The following is a 6,000-nucleotide window of genomic DNA, read 5'->3' on the forward strand; positions in this document are numbered from 1 at the left end:
ATTTATGGATATTTGCCAATAAAAATGTGTGGATTTTTGATAGTGTCTTAATGCTCAGATAAAACAATATTTGAAGTACATTCCTGTATCAGTGTATAAAGATTAAAATGTAAGAGCCAATTCTATGCCTATGGTCCAATACACTCAAACACCAATTCGATAACTATTCGTGACGCTTGATGCCTTTGATGCTGCATGGGCAGTGAGTTACCAAAAATGACAGTCGGGCTGTCATGTCACATATCGACACAGTTGTTCCATGAGGGCCAATGTCGCAATTTACTCAAATGGAGAAAAATGAATTTCAATATTGGCCGCCAGTATTTTAATTTCTGTTCAACTATTGACTATTATTTAAGTAGTTTTTTAGTATTTACAGAATGCGTTTATGCGTATTCAGTCTCACGACATAAAAATCAATTTTGTTCCTGTTTAATTTTGGAAGCTGGGTAGTAAAAAATATTGGTTGACACTTTTTTTTTATCCGTGTACAATTACGCCCTTCAGAAACACGCCATAATGTTTTCTCAAAATCATTTTCGCCCTCCTGTCAAGCCTTGCTGTCAATTTGTTTGACGTTTTCGCCTGTTTGCATCGCCGATTTGCAATTGAAAATACCATTTAGCCCTTTTTCATACAGTTTGATAATGGTTGTTTTATCATTAAAAATACTGTAAGGTAAGTTTTTCTATGAAATAATACAACAAAGCAGTAGAATAACAAAGAAAATTTGTTTTTCGTCTATAGACTACTGAGAAAAATGATGTATTTGCTATTATTCCTACAAATAAGGTAATCACTTATATAAATGTCGTACTGGAATGTTTTCTGTCAGTTTGTGATACAAAGAAGGGCTATTGGGTGAAGGCAACCGGTGATTGTTAGATTTTCTAACAATTCTGTATAACCTACCAGAACCTGCATAAGAACTGGGCATATGCAAAAATGATAGATTCTCATACAAATGTTGTATGATACCTTAAAATTTTGTAAGCTTTTTTTACAATATTTGTTTGTGAGCTTATATTTTTTGTATAAGAATATAACGATTTGTTATACAGAGTAAGCAGTCGCTGGTTGGGTATTCAACTCCCTTTCGAGTTCTTCCTGGATTTTTTTTTTCTGAAATTCATTTCGAAACTATTCCTAATAATCCCTCTTAAATTTCTCCAGATATTCCCTTTTACATTCTAACAAAAAAACACCAAGAACTCCGTAAACTCCTTCAGGATTCCTGCTCGGAATTCCTCCACAAGTTACTCCTGGAATTTCTCTCCACCAGAAATTCCTCTTGGAATTCATTACGAAATTTACTACCTCCAGTTCTTGAAAATTCCTCCAAAGCCTCTAGATTTGTTTCTGTGGAAATTCCTTCAGGAATTTTTACGGCCTTTTCTTAAGGAAATCTTCAAAAATTCTCCCATAAGTTTCTCCGGAAATTCTTCCAAAAGTTAATCTGACTATTCCTCCACATGTATTATTATCACATCATCCAGAAATTCTGTCCCAGATTGCCTTCAGGAGTGTTCCCCACGATTACTACAAAAATCTTTGCGATAAAAAACCCTTCAGGAGTTCTCCCAGATAAGCATAATGGAATTCTCCCGTATTCTGAAATTTTTAAAGCAATTTCCTCAGAAATTGTTCAAAGCGTTCACGAGGAAACTTCTTCTGGCTATGGCCCGGGTATTCCCCACCGGTTGTTTTAAAAACTTTCTCAGGAAGAATTTCCGCACATTTTTTGTGAAAATATCCAAAGAAGCTCCTGAGTGAATTCCAGAAACGATTTCTGAAAAATGTCTTAAAGAATACTTTACAGTATGGTCCATAAAAAAATGCGAAAACATCAAAATTATAGTTACGTAGTTACATAGTTGAGAGACTATGTTACATAGTAACAATTTTTTTTATTAATACATTCACTAGATACAAATGTTTTTTTCATGATACGTTTGCTTACACACATATATATGAATAATAGAAATAACCCTTTAATGTACACAAACATAAGTTAAAAAATATTTTCGCATTTTGTTATGGGCCATACTGTAGGATTTTTGAAAATGTATGGATTTCCGATTGAATGTCTGATGGATTTATAAATTCTTAAAATACTTGCTGAAAAATTGCCAGAGAACTTTCCGCAGGCTTCCTAGAAGTAGAAGTATTTTCGAAGGAGTTTCATAAGAAATTAAAAAAAAAATGACCTGAATAGCAATTAGCTTTTAAAGCTTTAACTAAATTATAAAAAAAAGAAATCTTGTCGGAACTTCAGGATATATTTCAAGAGGAATTCTCGAACAGATAGAAATACCATGTACAGTCAAACCTCCATTAGTCGATATTGAAGGGATTATCGACTCATGGAAATATCGAGATATAGATTGGAAAATCTTAGGGAAGCTATCATCGGAAGAATTTCAAAGCCTTTCATGATTTTTAGAGAGACATCTCTCGTATTTTCTGAATGTTCAAATTTCAGGAGGATTTCTTAAAAAAAATTTTAGATTAACCCAAAATATTGTAGGATGTTTTTGATCATTTAGTAATCTGAGCTAGATCATTTAGTAGTTTATCAATAACTCATTCCAGACAGTATGGCGGAATTTTAGTGCGAAGGTTTTTCTATAGTTCTGCCTAAATAGATCGTTGTTTGAATTTCGCTAATAACGGAGTCACAGCAAATAAAATATTTAAGTTCTTTTAGTGGAATATTATAGCACTAGTTGCGCTGCGGTAATTGAAATTGTGTTATCATTTAGTAAAAGCTACTGCAACTAACGCTTTAGCTCCGTTATTAGAGTAATACAAACAACACAACATAGTAATACGGTCCACCATACAACACATTTTGAAATCTATCCTCTGGAATGAGTTATTGACAAACTTCTAAATCATCTAGCCCAAATTACTAAATGATCGAAAACATCCTTGGCACGAAACCCATTCAAATCGCCATTCAAAACTTTATTGTAAGGTTGTCTACTGTATTGCTAAGATAAAAAAAAGCAGAAGGCAAGTAAAATAAACTTCAAGGCATGCAACTTATCAACTTGGGCTAGATACAACAAGCCGCGTGCATATAATTTGAAAACTATTATCTGGCTGTTATGCCACCACACAAAAGGCAGATAGGAAAAAAAACAGCAACTAATCACTACATGACGAAATGGGCAGTAATCGTCATGCATGAAGTTTTACATTTACTTACACTTTTCTACGCCCTTCGGGTTAGTAAAAACAAACTAACATACACGTGTCTCCGGCGTTGTTGTCGTCATCAATTGCACTTACTAACGCCTTTCAAGTGGAGTAGACTATCGACAGCGCCGCTACTGTTCGTACACTAGTTTCAGACACACACCGTATCGATTCCCGACTGGCAAACCGCACGATTTCTTCCGGCAGGAATGGATTTCACAGCTGTATGCTATTGCGCTCCAGCAGCGTCGCGATTTTTTTTGCACTTTGTAGTTCTATGAACGACTTCGTTTTAGAACATTGGTTTACATGCGGAGAACTTTTTTTTTTGCACGGGTTCACTCCTTAGGGGTTAACTATTTCATTTGATTCACTGACAAGGTGATTGACACAATTCAATTTTCGGGGTAGAAGTTAGATCGTGTACGTATAAACGTAAGTTTCCTATTTGTTACACGGATACGAAAAATCACTCTATCTGGAAACACTTAGTTTGAAAATGCCTTAACAATTCACACTCCGGTTATTTACATACAATTGGCACAGACAATGCACTTCAACTTTACCGTTTATTTTCGCATGGATGTCGGTCAATCAGTTGCAACTTTCAAACATTCATCGAACTTGATAAACCTACACACAAATCAGCGATACAACCGCACGATGTAAAATTAAACACAACAAAAAATTAGCAAACATCTAACACATTAGTAAACAATCCTTTACGATTTCAATCCACAATTTTAGCACAACGTAGCAGCTATCGCAAAACAAAGTTATGCAAACATAAGTTCTAAGAAATCGCGAAACCAAATACAAAACAACCACCTAAAGGTTTAAGACAAATTACGTCCACCAGCGACCGCGGCAAAAATACTACTGCTAGGAAACGAGCGCACGAATAGCAACGACGGTGATGGCGATTGACGATTAAAGGTTGCATGAAGAAGAAGAAGTCGAAGGATGATATTTGAAAAATATTGCACGGGGAAGCATACGGGAAGTTTTTTAAAACTCTTCTCAAAAATTCTAGGAGCAATTTAATTAAAAACGGTTAGCAGTACGAAGTTGGACTTTCCGTCTACTGCATCATAAACATTTTTCGATTTCAAATTTTATTTTATGATATCATACTTGATGCACAGTATAAGAAAAGTCCAACCCCGTACTGCTTTCCGTTTTTAATTAAATAGCTTCTAGAATTTTTAAGAAGAGTTTTAAAAAAATTTCCGTATGCTTCCCCGTGCAATATTTTTCTAATATCATCCTTCGACTTCTTCTTCTTCATGCAGCCTTTAATCGCGAATTACAAACCACAGCCAACAGCAAGTGCTGTTGAACAAATCCGAGCGGAACCAAACGCTCTGAATCAGAACGTACGATCGAACCGCCAACTACCCTACTCTACACTCTACACAGAATACGAACACTCATAAGTCTTCGCCTGCTTTGGTTAACGGGGAAACAGCCGCGAGCTGACCGGCCGCCGTCGTCCGTCATGCTGAACTTGGTCGCGAATCAGATGTAGCAGCAGCGCCAGCGTTGATCGATGTTCTCAGAGCAGAGCCATGCTGCCGCTCGACTGGTGGATGTGCATCACAACTAAAACGTTCGTTCTGTTCCGTTCTCGCCATGCTTGAACGATTTGATTGGGGAACGTGGTTGATACCGCGTCGACCTAATTCAGTTTATATTTCAACTCTTCCGCCTCACAAAATTTTCAGTTAAGTTCAACTTAACCGTCGCAAACTATATTTAATAAATAAAAGTCCTGCCATCTTATTGCAACCTGCAGTGATTCAATTTTTGAAATATAAGCGAGTCGGCTATCTGAGGTGCGTATCCGATCATCATCCTCAAATATATGCTCTGCTGCTCAACAGTTGTGTGTCGGATGAGAATGAGTTGTGAGTTGATGCGGCATGGTGAGCAATGTGACATTAAACGATCTTGCGGTAACGAATCGGTTTTCATCCGTTGGAGACTATAATAAATTGTCGTTTTTGTTTCAATCATCGGGGGATGATTCGCACCATAAGCACCTATATGAAATCAAACGTTTTTAGAAAATGAGATACCTCAGAAAACAGAAATGATCAACATCAGCACATTGATCGTAACTACCCAACTCTGTGGTTGCAACTTTGGCATTGCACGGTAGCTAAAATCGTGTTTTTAGCGCGTTTATTTAATAGTATCTTTAATCTGTGATTTAGCGTTATGGCGTCTTCAAGACATTTTATCAGTAAGTCGATGCGCTTCTTTGGAGGATTTCAGCCATATGATCAATACTCCTAAAAGTGGCTATGTTTTTTGTACTTTACAGCATACAAAGTATATGTCATTGCTAGAGTTTTAAGTTGTAGTTTGTCCTGGAAAACTTTGTCGAAAACACCAAGTTCGTAATTTCATTACTGTTGGAGATTTATTATTATACCATTAAGCTTTTAACATGTTCGACGTATAGGCATTAGACATACAAGCACATGGAGACGCATGGTGCATTGGTTCATCAAATTATGATTGTGATTGATTTCTGCTTTGCATGGTAGAAAATGGTTTTTGATGAAACATTCCTTACATTCGCTTACAACTCTACAGTTCAGGTATTAATTTAAAGTTTATTACTTATACTTTGATGAATATAGCGGAAGTAAATGGAATAGGGGAACTATACCTGTTTTGGCTATGTTCCTAATTTGGTCAGTTTCTCGCATAACTTCAGAAATAAAGCAATTTTTGAGGGTTTTATTAGCTCTAACAAGAGATATATTCCTCCCTCATGCTACTTCTCTGTTG

At 36.1% G+C, this 6,000-nt stretch overlaps 1 protein-coding gene across 2 annotated transcripts in view; it reads right to left on the reverse strand.

Annotated features, from left to right (window-relative positions):
- The window catches only part of LOC134213683 (ATP-binding cassette sub-family G member 1), a 123,546-nt gene extending 119,462 nt beyond the window's left edge, over positions 1-4,084 (reverse strand). Inside the window, exons 1-2 of one of the 2 annotated variants that reach the window (XM_062692955.1) lie at positions 4,030-4,084; positions 3,212-3,834 (exon numbers count right to left, since the gene is read on the reverse strand). The gene's annotated coding sequence lies outside the window, so the exon portion shown is untranslated. Of the gene's footprint in view, positions 1-3,211 lie in introns of both variants that reach the window. The other variant, XM_062692954.1, reaches the window with a different exon arrangement.
- Positions 4,085-6,000: the final 1,916 nt, after the last annotated feature.

This window comes from Armigeres subalbatus, chromosome 2, assembly GCF_024139115.2.
Source record: "Armigeres subalbatus isolate Guangzhou_Male chromosome 2, GZ_Asu_2, whole genome shotgun sequence".
NCBI lineage: Eukaryota > Metazoa > Arthropoda > Insecta > Diptera > Culicidae > Armigeres > Armigeres subalbatus.